The sequence below is a fragment of the Oryctolagus cuniculus genome, chromosome 2 (assembly GCF_051225735.1).
Source record: "Oryctolagus cuniculus isolate XC-2025 breed Fujian yellow rabbit chromosome 2, ASM5122573v1, whole genome shotgun sequence".
NCBI lineage: Eukaryota > Metazoa > Chordata > Mammalia > Lagomorpha > Leporidae > Oryctolagus > Oryctolagus cuniculus.
In genome coordinates this window covers 71,387,747-71,405,102 of record NC_142868.1, presented here as the reverse complement: position 1 = coordinate 71,405,102, position 17,356 = coordinate 71,387,747, and the positions used below count along the sequence as shown (strand labels likewise).

The 17,356-nt window shown below is 35.9% G+C and overlaps 1 pseudogene; it reads left to right on the top strand.

The window, feature by feature from the left end:
- The first annotated feature begins 6,435 nt into the window (after positions 1–6,435).
- Positions 6,436–17,356, top strand: part of LOC100357551 (large ribosomal subunit protein eL8 pseudogene) — a 47,694-nt pseudogene continuing 36,773 nt past the window's right edge.

The following is a 17,356-nucleotide window of genomic DNA, read 5'->3' as shown; positions in this document are numbered from 1 at the left end:
TTAAAAGTAATGAGCACTTAGTGCCATTTCTGTCTCCATCAAACTGCTCTCTCCCATTATCCAAGAGAATGTATTTCATTCTGAGCTTCTCAAATAAAATGGAAAAGAATTTTTACCTTTTTTTAAAGTTATTCTCATAATTCCTTGGTTCTTCCAAGCTTTGGTCTGAATGCTTTTTGATGTTTTCATGCTTTCTTTAAATGATCAACAGCCCTTTGAAGCTATCTCAGCAATAATGCCTTCTGCCTGCATTTAAAATAGCTGTCAAAATTAGTAAATCCACAACATATGTGTTTCCTCTACCATGCATCCTCAAAATCAGTGATGCTAGCTTTTTCTGCTGTGAAATTCTTTACAAAACAAAGATATGATTAGTGTATTTCACTTGTAGCTCAACGTGTGACTCACTATTCTGCAAAGTCAATGAATTCCTCCAGTCAGAGGTGTCACCATGAAAAAGTAATGATTTAAAAATAAACTTGATGGTGCTCTATGACCAAAGGCTTTGGAGTACATGCATCACCCAATCATTAACTCTCATCCTAAACAAGGATTTATGCTCAGAAATATCAGTTTAGTTGCGATATCTGTGTTTTCAATGACATCCTTTTCCTTCTCTCCTTGGGCTGGATTAATTGAAACACAAGACAGTCAGATGGCCCATCCAGAGAGGTGCCACATGTCAGTGGACTGGTTTGTGGTGAACACTGTGCATCTGGCTGGCAGTCTTTTTGCCATTCTGCTCTGCATCTCTCAGCCCATCTTTCTCAGTGCTGCCAGGGGCAATGGGAGGCAACACACTTCTCCAGCTTCCTCTGTAAGCAATGAGATCTGCTCAGCCCCCAGTAAAGCCTGACACTTCCTCACCGCTTACCCCTCCCCGCCCTTCAAGACTCCTATTGCATTATGTGGTCTGTTTTTATAAGAAAATATATTTTAAAGGAAAATCAAGCATAAATGCAAGAGTAACTTCCTATTTTTTGTACTAAACTGGTTTACAGAAATCAAAATTAAACATAACAGAAAACAGAAGTTTGTTATTGTATTTTTTAACAACAAGTAATCAAGGAAGCATGAAACCCTGTCAGAAACATCTTTTGAATAATTTAATCAAAAGTGCATAAATCCATATTTAATAAATGTAGATGAGGTGGCACTCTTAGATATAGTGAGCAGAAACTATCCCAACTGTCCTTGTATCTTATCCAAAACTGAATTTATGTTGTCACTTTTTTTATCATAGTATTTTAAAGATACATTCTGAAATATATGACAAATAGATGTGTGATATATAATATACTAAGACAAATACCCATTCAATGATTGTTACATTTTCCATACCTAGGGTATTCTTTTATCTTAAATGTATTAATACAGATATAGAAATATCAGTATTCTTAAATAGCAAATTATTTGGTTTTATCTCATTTTGACTTTGATAACAACAATTTATATCACATGTATATGTGGATTTGTGTGCAGGTGATTTTCTTTTGTTATTGAAGGCTATGCTTTGAAAAGCACGTTTCAATTTGTACATTTTTTTTGATTCTCGTCTTAGAAGATATTGGGTTGTTTCCAGGTTTTGCTTTTGTGAAAATGTAGCTTTGAATATTATTGTACATATCTCCTGATGCATATAGACAAGAGTTTCCTTGTAACATATCCTAAGGAGTTGAACTATGGTAACGTGTGCATGTTTGCCTTTGCTAAGAAATGGCAAATTGATTCTCACAGAATCACTAACTAGTAAAAATCTCAGTCCTGTGAATATTTGTACCATTAGGTTTTAACTTTTTTCTTGGTCTGTTGCTATCAAGTGAAAACTAATTGTGATTGTATTTTCATTCCTCTAATTCCTAATTAGATTGAATATTATTTTCATGGATGTATTAGCTGTTCATGCTTCTGCTTTTGTAAGCTACTTGTCCACATTTCTGCACATTTTTCTATTGTTCATTTCCTTATATATTTAGTTTTATGTGTCCTGGACATTTACTTTTTTCAGTTATAAGTATTGCTGATATTATGTCCTATTTTTCTTGATTTCTCACTCTCACATTGTGTTATAAAATGAACAGTTTCTTAATTTAAATGTGTTAAAATTCAGTCATATTTCCTCCTATTGCTCACGCATTATATTTATTTGATAATTGTGTTGTCACTACTAAAATGAATGCATTGTCCAATATTGCTTTTTTTTAATGTTTCTTATGTAATTTTTTGGAATGAATTTCAGCTAACTATTTCGAAACCAATCCACTGATCTGTAACTTCCTTTCTTTCATATATCCACATTTCCACATACTTCTGGCTCAGTTCCTGGATTCTTTGCTCGTTATATTCATCTCTTTGGATTTCTTGCATTCATATCCACTAAGATGACGCCTGCAGTTTTTAAATAAGCATTGTATTTGTTGGTGAATGTCTTCCTGATCTAATTAGTATTCCTTTGGTGTGGCTGGACATTCTTGGCCTTTTGCTTTTTTCTGTATTTTTAATCTACCCATCTAGTTCCATTAAGCAATGTTCTGAAAGTTATTTTTGAAATATTAAGAATCTCAAAATTTAGGTCTTTGATATTTTTCAGCAAATGTTTAATAATATTCTTCCTAAGAGACATAAGTTGTTTTTAGACTAAGTCCTATAACACATTGTTTTTGTTGCCATTCTGTACAGTATATTTTATATGTAATTTAAATCATTATTTGCTATTTTTAAAAAATAGAAACGACTTTAGTGCATTGAAGTTTTTATTCAGCAAACTTGTTAGACAAACTTATTAGTCCCAAAGACTTGTAGATTTGTTTTGAGGATTCTCTACTATTAAAATGAAAAGCAATAGAGTAGTGTGCCCTGGAGACGCCTGCAGGAAAGGCACAACTACTTTAGATCTGAGATGCACATGATAAGCTGCACAACTCTGATATGGAGAACAGAGAGAACAGCTCATATGCCATCCAGGTACCTTCAAATTGGGATTTTTCCGAGGTGCACATGTAGAAGACGTTTCAATTTCTTTTAAGTTCTCCATTGATTGCTTCCCTGAACCAACTATCCAAGAGTTCCTTCCACAGTTTTCTTTATCTCTGTTATCTTGTTCAAAAAGTAAAATGTTGAAAAATTAATTAAAAACTGATTTTAAACTTTTAATGAGTAATTGAAATATAACAAAAAATTAGACTAAAGCCAACAACTTAAACTAGGCAATATAATAAAATACATGAATACACAGTGTTTTGTAAACACCCCTGCATTCAAATCCAATTATTTTACTACAAATATTCATTAAAAGCCTTGTATATGCAAGACACCAACCCATTAGGACAAGTGTTTGTTTAGTCATCCCTGCACTAGGAAAATTAAGAAGATAGTAAGTTTAACTAATTTAAGCCATCAATCTTACAAACAGAAACAGCCCTCACCCCTATCTTTACTCTGTAATAGGTTTTTCACCCTGATTTATTGGATAATTGCCTAATCCATCTTGCATATGTGGACAAGACTTTGTCAACCTGAGATACTTAAATGTCTTTGAAAGAAAACTCCAACTAGCTAACCATTATGTCGTAAGTCATTAGCTATGCTCATCACTTACACTTTCTAGGGAAAAGTAACACAAAGGAAATGCTTTAAACAATTCTTTTTCTTAATGAAAGCTCTAATTTTTTCAATGCATGCTGAAAACATGGAAACAGTATGATTATATTTAGGCAAAACTAACCCAAGGAGTCCTAGAGATATAATTCCTTTCCATCACTCTTATAAGAAACAAATCCCTGTAAACAAGAATAACCCCTGAACATGCTGTAGGTCTTTGGCATTTGTTATCTTTCTGTTTCCCTTTCATTTTCTGCTTGGAGGGGGCAGGGGCTTTTAGAAAAAATAACACTTTGAAGACTCATTTAGCTACTTAAAACATTGAGAATCAGAGATATTCCTCCACTTAGTTCTTTTCATTGAGAACCACAGAAGTTCTTCGACTTAGTTCTCCACTTCTTTGAGTTGCTCAAGCTTTTGATATTTATCACACCTGCTAGTAATCCATGAATATATTTGTATTACAAGAAATCCATGGCCGGCGCCATGGCTCACTTGGCTAATACTCCACCTGCAGTGCTGGCACCCCAGGTTCTAGTCCCGGTTAGGGCGCTGGATTCTGTCCTGGTTGCTCTTTTTCAAGTCCAGCTCTCTGCTGTGGCCAGGGAAGGCAGTGGAGGATGGCCCAGATGCTTGGGTCCTTCACCCACTTGGGAGACCAGGCGAAAGCACCTGGCTTCTGGCTTCGGATCGCTGCAGCACGTCAGCCGTGGCTGCCATTTAGGGGGTGAACCAATGGAAAAGGAAGACCTTTCTCTCTGTCTCTTTCTCTCACTAACTCTGCCTGTCCAAAAAAAAAAAAAAAAATGGCAATCCAGAAAGCATTGAAGTATATTGGGCAAAAATGCAAATCTCCCATTATTGCCAACTAATCTTATTTCATTCTCCAGAGGAAATGAAGCAACATTCTTTGTAATATATAGAACATTTTAATGCATTTAAACAGATACATATATAAGTAGGTAAAATGTCAAAGCAAATAGTGTGTTTTAATATAAATGTCTTATATAAATGTTTCTGAAAATTCATTTTCTCATAATCATAGGTTTTAAAAGATGTTTCCACGTTTGTATATTCAGATATATTCTTCCAGCTACCACATAGCACTTCATATATCCAGGGATATTATCCAACCATTTAGTTATTAATGAAGATGTTTAATTCATACCTATGTATATATTTATACCAACCTGCAGTAAACATCCTTATATATGCCTCTTTTTATATGAATGTACCAGAAAACATGCTTAGTTCTACTTTCCCAAGGGAAAAAAAAATTCCCACACAGACTTGCCCTATCTACACACTCTCGCATTAACAGCACCAAAGATTCACAGTCCCAGAAATCACTTATAGTCCCAGTATCACTAGTCTTACACTTTGGGGTTATTGACAAAGTAAAAATGGTTTAAATATAAGAATTGTGTCTGTCTCTCTAATAACCAAGACAGCTGCTGAGCAGGTAGCATATACAGCACAGGTACAATTTACAAAGAGATGATTCACATACCATGCTACTCACAGCAGCATGCAATGTGAGAAATTTATAAATGGCATTTTCCTGAAATTTTCCATTTAATATACTTTCCTGACCACAGTTGGCCATGGGTACCTGAGATCACAGAACGAAAAATCATGGAAAAAGACCACTACAGTAGCAGACTATATATTCCCAGCTATTCCCAGGATGCAGGAATGGCATGACAGCATAGAGCAGTGTATGAAAATGTGTTAAGTGGACGTGAAGAAAGGGAAAGAAGTAAGATAAACAGAGAAGCAGAATGGCATGAAAGAACAAAAGCATTTATATTTTGTGTATGTGAGATTTTCATGAATGTATAATTACAGATGGTGGAAATTATATTTAGGAAGCACTTATGATCAACTTTCTGTATAACAGATAGGATAAAATGCTTTTGTGGGATTTCTTAAGTAAGCAAAAGAGCAAAGAGTATGCCTCAAAGCAGAAAGTCATGCTAGCATTTCCTTTCAACATGACTTTACAGAGACGGGGTCATGTATGGCTATAACTTACGTGTACAATCTCCAGATCACAAACTGAATAACTTGTTCTTGACTGCTTTCTCACAGGAAAAATTAGGATTAAAAAAAAATCTTAAACCAGCTTAACGAAAAGCCCCCAGGGAACAATCCAACACCCAAGAGCAAGTTTGGCTCCCAGGTCATAATTTTCCCTGAATGCACAGAACAGAAATTTGCACAATCCTCAACAACTACCTACATTCCATCTCAAATTCCTTTCAAAGCCTACAATTAACTCATCTCCCATTTGCCATTAATTCCTCTCAGCCTAACCATGTGACACCTGGGATCTCACTTCAGAATGGAACACAAATCTGTCACTGAGTGATATTGAAGTCTTGTCATAACATGACTGGCTGCAATACTTTAAAAATTGCATGGTTTTGAACAGAAAACCTGAGAAACTATAATCTGGCAATAAGAAAAATTCCCCTCTATAATTCACAGCATTCTTCCACCACAACCACTGCAACAGAACCAGAACTCACACCAGCCATGGAGGAAATACATCACAAGTTAGATTCAGATGCTTCAACACTGGCATCAAAATTTTGTACATAACTTCAAAAGAAGCCCTTCTGTAATAGAAGCTACTCTCAAGAATTCACCTGGGCTTACTATATAATTTCCCTGTCTCACTTTCCTGGCCATTTCTGCTTGTTACCCTCACAATTATATCCTCTAGTCTGCCTTTATTCGATTTGTCATTTCCTGCGTTCCAAAGATTGCTGTGGTCCCTAACTCTGTGTTCCCCTGGAATCTACTTATTCTGCTCACTGTGGCATTCCAAGCATGGGGAACAATGTTCGGTACGTAGTGCAGGTATGTTTTTGACTTTGCTCATATCCTGGTGTCTTCTTAACTACCATCTCAGGTCCCACAGATCCAGTTATGCACCACAAACTAGTGTAAAGAATCTTCCCTAGTTTTAATTGTCAAAGAAAAAAAATCTGCTTAAAACTTGAAGTTAAGGAAGATTTCAATATTTTGAACAATTACTCAGAGGTGGGATTGCTGGATCATATAATAGTTCTGATTTTAATTATTTGAGAAAATTCCATGGGTGGTTTCCATATGATGGCACCATTTCTAATTCCCATCAACAATATATAAGGGTCCTAGTTTGTCCATATCCTCACCAATATTTGCTCCTTTTTTACTGTCATATTTTAAATGTAGACAGACATCTCCTATCCACTGATTCACTGGCCAAGTGGCCGCCATAGTTGTGATGGGCAAGGCTAAAGCCAGGAACTTGGAACTCTATTCAGAGTCTCCCACATGGATGGCAGAAAACCATGTACTTGAGTCATCACCTGCTGCCTTCTAAGCAGCACGTTAGCTGGAAGCTTGAATCAGGAACAAAACCAGAATTTGAACTCAAGCGCTCCAACATGGGTTGCAACTATCCCAAAAGTCATCTTATCTACTACATGAGAAACTCATTCTGTTTTTTGTTTTTATTGATAATAGCCATCCTGTTAGGTGGAATGCTTTGATTTGCTTTTCCCTTACAGTTAGTGACACTGAGCATTTTTCCTCATATTTTGGCCATTTGTATGCCTTCTTTGAAGAAATGTATATTTAAGTCTTTAGCTCATTTTTTAATTGTGTATTTTGTTTTATCTTTGTTTTGTTTTGTTATTGAGTTGTAGGAGTTTCTTATAAATCTTGGAGATTAGCCTCTTATCAGATATAAAATTTGCAAGTATTACCTCAGATTCTATATGTTGTCTTTTCAGTATTTTGATTGTTTCCTTTGCTGTACAAATCTTTTAGTATGATGAAGTCCCACTTGTTTATTTTTGTTTTGTAACCAGAATTTAAAGCAGGATTCCAGAGAGATAATATCACTCTTATATGGTTCACATGTGGTTTGTTCCTTCAAAAATTCATGTTGAAATTTGGTCCTCAATGTAACCAGGTCCTTTAAGAGGTGTTTGAGTCATGAGGGCTCTACTTTCATGAAGGGATCAATGCTACTTTTCTGGGGCTTAGTTAATTATTATTGGAGGAAGTAGGTTCTCATTGTCATGAATCTAGATTGGTCACTGCAGGAGCAGGTTATTATAAATCAAGTCCACCCTACAAGTTTTCTCTGTTTTGCACATACCCCCCATGTCTTTCTGTTTTTCTGCCTTATTATAATGCAGTGCAAGATGTAACCACCCAATATTGGACTTTCAGGTTCTAGAACCATGAGCTAAATAAACTTCTTTCCTTTATAAGTTACCCAATCATTCTGTTATAGTGACATTCTGTTATAGTGACAGAAATAGACAAAGAGCCTTCCATGTCTGTTGAAACATTATTCACAATAGCCATGAAGTAGAACAACCTAAATGGCTATCCAAAAAGAAATGTGGTATATATGAGGGGTCTTCAAAGTGCTCATATAAAATATCTATTACAGAAAAAACTATGCATGGATTTCTATTTTTTGCACAAAGTAAACTCATACTGACTTGTTATAAACTGAACAGGATACATTTTGGGGCTCTAAAATGGTGAACACACCAATTTGAAAATAATCCCTAATAGAGTAACATGAATTCTACTAAAATTGAAACAGGAATTTACAGTGAGTGACAAGCATTTGACCCAGTGGTTAAGATGTCTGTTAGGATGCCTGCATCCCATATTTGGAGTGCCTACTCTAGATTTGATTCCCAGTTTCAATACAAATACTATCTTCCTGCTAATATGTATCCTAGGAGGCAGCCTGTTGTGCCTCAAGGACTTGGGTCCCTCCCTCCCATGTGGGAGATCTGAATTGAAATTCTAGCTCTCAACTTTGGCCTGCCCCAGCCCCAGTCACTGCAGGTCTTGGATGAGGGCACTCCCTGTAACTCTGCCTTTCAAATAAGTAAAATAATTTATTTTAAAAAATAAATAATATATGGTGAAGCTTGGATGAAAAAATGGTGGTCATTGATGTTTTATGAAAAGTTCATCGGAACAACGCCCTAAAAAATTCAATAGTTTACAAATGGATAGCTCATTTTAAGAAGGGATGAAATGATGTTGAAGATGAAATGCACATCAGATCACCCACTTCCATGTACAAGAAAAAGTTTATTTATTTTCTGTCTTTATTGAAAATAATTGACAAGTAACAGCAGAAACAATAGTCAAAACCTGAGATACCTCAACTAGTTCAGCTTACACAATTCTGACTGAAAAATTAAAGTGGAACAAACTTTCTATACAATGCTGCCAAAACTCTTGTGCCCAAATCAGCCACATTCAAGAATAGAAGTTTCAATGGATATTTTAAACAAGTGGGGATCAAGATCCTGAAATATATTTTCAAATAATTGGAAGAGGATATGAAACATGAATGTATCAGTGTGATCCTAAAGATAAAGCACAGTCAAAAGCAATGACTCCCAAGGGGTGAAAGTGGTTCAGTCAAAGCGAAACTGGACCAATATGGTAAGATTTTTATGATTCTCCAAACATTTTTTCCCATTGACTTCTTGCTCAGTAAAAGAACTTCTGCTTATTAGGAGAGTATTTTAAGAGAGTTAACCAAAAATCTAACTGAAAAACACCTGGGAAACCTTCAGCAAGTCCTCCCCCACCACAATGCTACTGATCATTCTTCTCATTGAAGAAGGGAAATTTAGTGAGAGTTTCCATGGGAAATCATTAGGCAGCCACCTTACAGTCCTGAGGGACTCCTTATACTTCCTTTTGTTTCCTAACCTTAAAAAAAACCTTTAAAGGGCACTCTTTTTCTTTAGCTAATCATATAAAAAGGCCACTTTGACATGGTTAAATTCCAGGACGCTCAGTTCTTTAGGAATGGACTGGATGAGTGATAGCTCTTAAAAACGAGTCTTGAACTTAGTGGAGCGTATGTTAAGAAATAAAGTTTCTGTTTTTTTATTTTTATCTTTTATTTCTATTTTTCTATTAACCCTTTGAAGTTCCCTCATATTTCAGTTAAGACTTAAAAAGAAATTTGGTAATAAGCCATACTGCCTAAGCTTGTGACACTATGTACTGACTCATTCCTACTTCAAGGCAGTCTGGTCAGTTGCAACAGCACTGTTGAGACTCAGCCTACATGGATAATATTATAAGAATACAACATTTATAATAAAATCCTCTAAAGAGTTGTCAGTTACATTAGTATGTAGAAGCATAAAAATATATAAATTAGAAAAGTCAAAATAAGAACTTATCTTTCAATAACATAAAAGCATGTAATATATACATGGATACTAGAAAAATTGAAAGATATCACATCCAAGTTTCTTTGCTTTCCATGTTGGCAAGTATCTGGTTTCTCTATAATGTTTATTTATGGAAATATTTATTTATTTATTTATTTATTTGACAGGTAGAGTTATAGACAGTGAAAGAGATAGAGAGAAAGGTCTTCCTTCTGTTGGTTCACTCCCCAAATGGCCACTACCGCCGGCGCTGCGCCGATCAGAAGCCAGGAGCCAGGTGCTTCTTCCCGGTCTCCCATGCGGGTACAGGGAGGGGCCCAAGCACTTGGATCATCCTCCACTGTCCTCCCAGGCCACAGCAGAGAGCTGGACTGGAAGAGAAGCAACCGGGACTAGAACCTGGCGCCCATATGGGATGCTGGCACCGCAGACAGAAGATTAACCAAGTGAGCCATGGCGCCAGCACTATTTATGGAAATCTAATGCAATAGGTAACTAAAATCCTTTGACATCCTGTATCAAAAGAAAAAGGTTCATCTCATATAGGGCAGAGTTGTTCTTGTTACCCTCTGTTATGCAGACCAGAACCCCTTTCCAGGATTTTATCGACTTCCCTGTGGGTAATGAAACTGCTCAGAGTAACATGTACCTCTTCTCTTTCTGAAATTCCAATCTAAAATGTAGGGATATAAGGTCATACAACTAATATGGAAAACTTTCCACCATATCCCAGATTTGGGGCAACACCATGCTACCTTCACCAGATGCTGTTCCATTGCCTTGACTGGGTTTACATCCACTTCCCTGTTGGTTACTCTTGAATTTTGATTTCTTCCCAAGCTAAGGATGTGAAGTATGATGGTCTCCTGTAATGCTGAATAGCTGGAGCAGTAAACAACCAATACTGTGTACTATGTTGCTAAGCTGTGATAGTTGGCAGGTTAGGTGAATTAAATACATTTTCACTTGACATACTGTCAACTTAGGATGAGTTTATCAGGATGTCATCTACTGTAAGTGAAGAGCATCCACATTTTTGTCCTGAATGGGCTTCTGCCCCCTTAAGCTATCTGGTCAGTGAATGTTAGGGAAACTTATTTTCTACAGAAATTTCAAAAATTTCACTTGCCCTTTTCCTTAAGGCCTAGGTCAGTAATAAAGTATCGAGACCCTTGCCTCATAGTACTTAAATCCCAACCAGACTTTTAAAAATAATCTATAAAAAAAGAATATTCAAAATCAAGAGTAAAAGGGGGTAGGATTTATGATTCCAAACATGAAAAAAATATATCTTCATTGCTGCCTGAAGACCTGGAGCTGTCTGCAGACTGGGCTGTAATGAGATGTGCAGTGGCCAGACTTGCCATCTTAGCACTCCAGGGCTCACCCTAAGGGTAGATCTGTGGGGAGCCAAATATGGCCATCATCTGCCTCTGAAAATACTTTCCCAATAATTCTGTAGTAATACTTATTAACTAGCCTAGCAGCATGTCTACTTTTTTCTTTTAAGTACCTCATCCCTTTTCTTGAACATAAAAAATTTAAAAACTGCTTATAGTTTCTTAACATAGACCAAATTTTTAAGTTATTTTTAGAGTTGCATAAGTGGGGAGGAGTAAAAATTTGTGAACTATCTAAGAGCACACTAAGAGAAAGGTTTTGAAGATACTTGTTCAAGAAACATTTATATGGAAGTTTTAAAAGATCACATTTTTGTAACATAAGAAATTTGACAAAGCAGAGGGAAAATTTAAGTACTTAGAAGGGAAATTATGACTTTTTTTAGCTTATAAGAGGAAATTCAATATGTCTCCCTCAAAGGAGGGGTAAGAAAAGGCAGAGAAGATAAAGGATACACCATTTTGAATGCTTAAAAAGCTATTTTAGCTCCCAGATGAGGAGACAGTGAGAAATATAATAAAATCATGGATGACACAAAAAGATTTGGGATGAGCTAGTTTTACTCATGAATAAGAGAAGACAAGCAAGGAGAATAATTAGAAGACATGTATTTAATTATATTTTTAAAATATTTTGGATCTAAATCACATATTATTTGTTTAAATGCATAATATTTAAGTACAATTGGTGTAATTGTAGTAGAGACTGAATATACTTCTTTTAGATTTCCTTTGTGTTTAAAAAAAAGTAGAAGAAAAGATATTTGGTAAAATCTCTCAGTTAATCATGACTATAGAGAGCCTGTATCTTAAAATGAGGACATAGCCCCAATATCTCCATACACTTGCTGGAAAATATGGAAGTCTGAACCATAATAATTCTTGTAATATAAAATTAAAAATCCTTAGGTTGTAGTCTACAAAATATATACATATATTTTAAATGGCTTCAGTATATATGACCAAATTGTCTTTTAGATTTACAGCAAGAGCAATTCTTTTCAGTTTAAATAATTGAGTCTTCTTTCCAATAATCAGATGTAAAGTCCAAAGTTTGTAAAAGCTTTTCAAAGTTTGAAGTTGTTCTAAACTGCTCACAAATGACTAATCAACAAGAATATGGTCTATAATGCTAAGCAAAACTGCATTCAACTTCTTGTCCAGCTACTTGCCAGTTGATAACTTTAGGCTATTAAGAGATGCCCACTAAATGTTAGCTATTATCATTTTGATTCATTATCTTGGAAGCATTGTTTCAGTAAATAGTATTCTAAGCTCTATGTCAGTTGAATAAAGAAAAATTATTGCATTCTTGAACTGTGCTGGGATGAATTCTAATGCACAATCTTCCTTTTTATTTCCTCACAGATAAAGAAGTCAGGAATGTGTTTCACTGTAAGAGGGAAGAGATCAAAACTTCTGAAATTTTGATTTTAATACTCTATTTATTATTGCCAAAGAGTAGTCGGGTAGATGGACAAGGACTATTTCCTCCATCTATGTAACTTTTCATCTGCCTCTTCCACAGTGTGTTTTTGGTACACAGTGTGTCATTGGGCTTCTCTGATGTTCTAGTGTTGGATAGAAGTCTTTATTCAGAGAACACATAACCAGAAACTGCTTAATTTGCATGGTGATATTCAATTTCATTATAGAAGAATCATTATTTCCTCAGAAAACAAAGTACATGTGCCCAACACTAAACATGCCAATTTCAGAGGACAGAATTTCCTACTAAGATAATCAGTATAGTCACTCTCACATGTAATTTCCATTCCTATATTCAGATATTTCTGTTAAAAAAATTATATATTTATTGTTAACTGCTTGGTTTATGAAATTCTAATTTCTTTCAGTAAAATACCAAAGATATTTCTGGTGCATTTTGGGAAGCTGGGCTTTCTTTTAGCCATATTATGATAAAATAATGTTCAAGTTTATATTGAAATTTACATTGTGTGGAATCTTTGTAATCAAAGTTCTTTACCCCCATGGCATACACAGAGAATTTAGTACTCATTTTTTAAAAATTTTAGATCAACTTATTTCACTTGAGAAAAATTATGCATTTGTTAGTTTTCTTCAGTAGCACTAACTGGGTGTATTTGGAATCTTTCTTTAGATTATGTTTTGCAATGTGTTCTTCCATGCTTAAAACCAAACAGACTTTAAAAACAATTCCATCAATTCTATTAACATTCTATTCTTAGACATAGTACTTCAACTCTCACTTTATTTTTTTAATCTGTATACTGAGTATGTTAATACCAATGTCATAGAGTGTTATAATGATGCAATGAGAGACTGTGCTCAATAAATAGTAGTATTCTTAAAAATAACTTCTTGCTGGCACCATGGCTAACTTGGCTAATCCTCCACCTGTGGCGCCAGCACTCTGGGTTCTACTCCCAGTTGGGGCACCGGATTCTGTCCCAGTTGCTCCTCTTCCAGTCCAGCTCTCTGCTGTGGCCAGGGAAGGCAGTGGAGGATGGCCCAAGTGCTTGGGCCTTGCACCCACATGGGAGACCAGGAGGAAGCTCCTGGCTCCTGGCTTCGGATCAGTGCGGCGTGCAGGCCATGGTGGCCATTTGGGTAGTGAACCAATGGAAAAATGAAGACCTTTCTCTCTGTCTCTCTCTCTCTTTCACTCTCTAATTCTGCCTGTCAAAAAAAAAAAAAAAAGAATAACTTCTTTTTACTTTCTTGTATAATTAAAATCAATTTTAAATAATTGTAAACCCACACTGAGTTCTATGAAATGATACAGAAATTTGTGCCTTAACCAATTTCCTTAATCATAACATTTTACAAAATTATAACACAGTGACATTTTGTATTGACATTGATACAATTTACCGATCTTATTCAGATTTACCAGTTTTGCTTATAATTTTTGTGTGTTCATATTTGTATTTTTACAAATTTTACCAAGGCAACCTGCCTCAGTACCTCTTAAATATGTCAGTATATATTTTCTACAAATATGATGTTATTTTATACAACCATAAGATAACAATTAAAACCAGGAGGTTAAATTGATATGTTACCACTGTGCAATCTGAAGACATTTTTCAAATTTCACTATTTTTTCTAATAATATCCTGTATACAGTTGTATTTAGTTGTCATGTCTGTTTAGGCTTTTTCAGAGTAAATCCATTCCTCTCTCCTTACCTGAATTGCGTGAAAGCTGGACACTTGAAATTATGGGCCAGTTACTTTGCAGCTTGTCCTTCAATTCAGGTTTATGTGATTTTTCTTCATGACTTGATTCAGTTAAGTATTATGAGTGGTAATACTGTGTTATTCTCTGTGCATCCCATCAAGTTGTAAACTTATTCAATGATCCCATTACTGATGATATTGACTACTAGCACTAGATTAAGATACTATGTTGCAGCCTCCCTTATACATAAAGATACTCTCTCAGACCTTCAGAAGTGGTAAGTATTTTGCGAGGAGGGGTTCTGCGTCTATGTAACGAAGTTTCACCTATGTTTTCACATGCTTTGATGGTTTTTGCTGATTGCTTATTACTGTGATCGTTGCAAAGTTGTTTTCTCTATATTTGGAAGGTGGGATTCCTTTGTTAGGAAAATCTTCAAGTCCTCCCCATTCATTCATTCATTCATTCATCTCTGCTTGGACTCATGAATTCCTATTTTATTCAATTTGTTATAATCTGTTATTATTGTAACTTATTTTGAAGAACAAGTGATCCCAGATTTGACCCCAGGGAGCCCCTTCAAACTAGCTTGTGTATTTCTGAACATAATTCAGTACAATTTGGGGAACATTGACCTCTCTTCTAGCATAGAAAGGGTGTTCCAGTCTCATCTACATTTTCCTTTTCAAATCCCATGAATCAATAATTTCTCTATGAAGTTGGAATTTCTTTGAGTGGAGAATGATATCTGGAAACTAAGATCTGAGTGAAAGATGTTTCACTGCTATTGGGGTATCACTGCTCCCAGACTCTTTCAGAGGATAGAAGTAATAAACAAAAGGATTATATTATGGATAATTAGATTGTCTATCTACTTATCTCTCTGTCACAATATTAAAAAGTGAGAATCTGCATTCATATTTCCATTTTCAATCCATTCATTCCAGTTTTCTCTTTTTCCATATTTGTGACTTGTAGTAGCAGTAAAATAATTGATTCAGTGGTCCCCAGTGTACATAAATATTTTGTCATTTCTCTTTCTCTGTATCTAACTCCTTCCAGAGCCATCACCACCCTCCTCCCCGAAACACTAGTGTCCTCCCCAACTACCAGTGCCCACTCCACTGGGCTCGAGGCCCCACCAGACAGCTGCCCCCACCACTGCCTGGCTGGCAGTGTTCACATCCTCAGGGGATGGACTTTTCATTAAATTATGAAGAAAGGAAGGAAGGAAGGATGGAGAAAGGAGGACAGGAGGGACAGAAGAGGGGAGAACGAAAGGAAGAAAGGAGAGAAAGAAAGGATTTCGTTATAAACCAAGGAACTTAACACCACCCCTTTTTTTAAGATTTAAAAGTGAGTTTTATTAGAATCAGAAACCTCCAGCCAGAGTGCCATGAAGGGAGGCTCCAAGAGGGACAAAATGCAAAAGGGCTGGGGATACTAGAGTGTTTAAGCACAATTTTGTTAACATCTTTTTTTAAAATTTTTTTGATAATTATTATTTATTTGACAGAGTTAGTCAGTGAGAGAGAGAGAGAAAGGTCATCCTTCCATTGTTAACACCCTTTTTAATAGGGTTGTGGTAGAGAATTTTCTCTTGGTAAGTGGCAATATGCTTATGTCAGGAAGAAAGTGTAGGGAAAGAGAAAGTTAACTTGGAATATTTTAAATAAGCCAAGTTTATAGAATTATCAACATTTTTCTTCAGTGTCCACAGCGTCTTTATTTTGTGTTTTTATGCCTTTTCACATATATAGGCACTCAAAAGTCTCCTATAGCTTCTCCCAGCCTTGGACCCAACTGAAGGGTTTGAAAGTCATTCACACATTGTAAGAAAGTAAACATCGGTTTCTTCTCTATCAACAGACGAGAAACAGGTGTTTAATATTCTTTATTTACTTCAAATGTTCTCTTAAACACATGGGTTTCCAAGGCACCCAGGAAATTCAGTTTTGCCTTGCTTCTCCATCATGCTTCAAGCCTAGGTCCTGAGTCAGTTCTTGACTTTCCATCCCATATCTAGTTTCCCCATCTCCAGCACACTATGGTCTTGTTCTTTGCAGCAGTCATAACTAGTTAATGTTTCCATATAAATAAAAATAGTGAAAGCAGTGACTTCTGATTTGCCTGGTTGGAAAAAAAAAAAAAAAAAAAAAACAGATTGACCATAGACTGATGGCTGAAGTATGGAAAGCACGATCAGAGACAGGATCCTTTCTTTCAGAAAGTGAGTAGGTTATAGGGGACAAACAAGTAGCACAGTTTTCCTGCAAAGGATTTGAGATACAGAAAGTCTGGAGGGTTTATGTCCAGAGACCATGAGACTACCCTAGAGAAGTGCTTATTAACTGGCCTAAATCTGCGGATTGCCTTTCCCGGTCATTCTGATGATCAGACACTGGGAACATTGGTCAGACTTTCTTTAGATTTTCCCTCCCTTACAGTCTCTATGTGCTGAGGTGTTTTATTGAATGTCTGGAGTAGCAGCAGAATAGGAAAGTGTTATAAAAGCAGAGGAAATTAAATGAAACATGCCCAGTAGGAACAGAGCACGATTTGCTAGTTCCTGTTCTTCATTGCTGTTCTTTCCAGATGTGCAGAATTTTCTTGAAATGGAAGAACAAAAAAAGAATGGTTAGTGGTGTCTAAAAATATATAATTGGCTTCAATCACTATTGTGCTGGAAAGGTGTTTTTCAGAAGTGCTTCCTGGAAAGAACAGTTATAAGAGAAATTCTATTTTGGCTTGCCTGGCAACTTTATTTTCCACTGTGAAGATTGTGACTGTTTAATCTGGCTGTCATCCTCTTTGTTTCACTGAATATTAACCCGCTGAAGGTATATTAAGAACAGAATGCCAAGGTAACTGTGCAATGTCTCTGCTTCAGTTTCTAGTTGGCTGGCAGTCACTACATATTAAAAAACAGGATATATTGCTGTGGAATATGGGGAATATTTTCCTTGT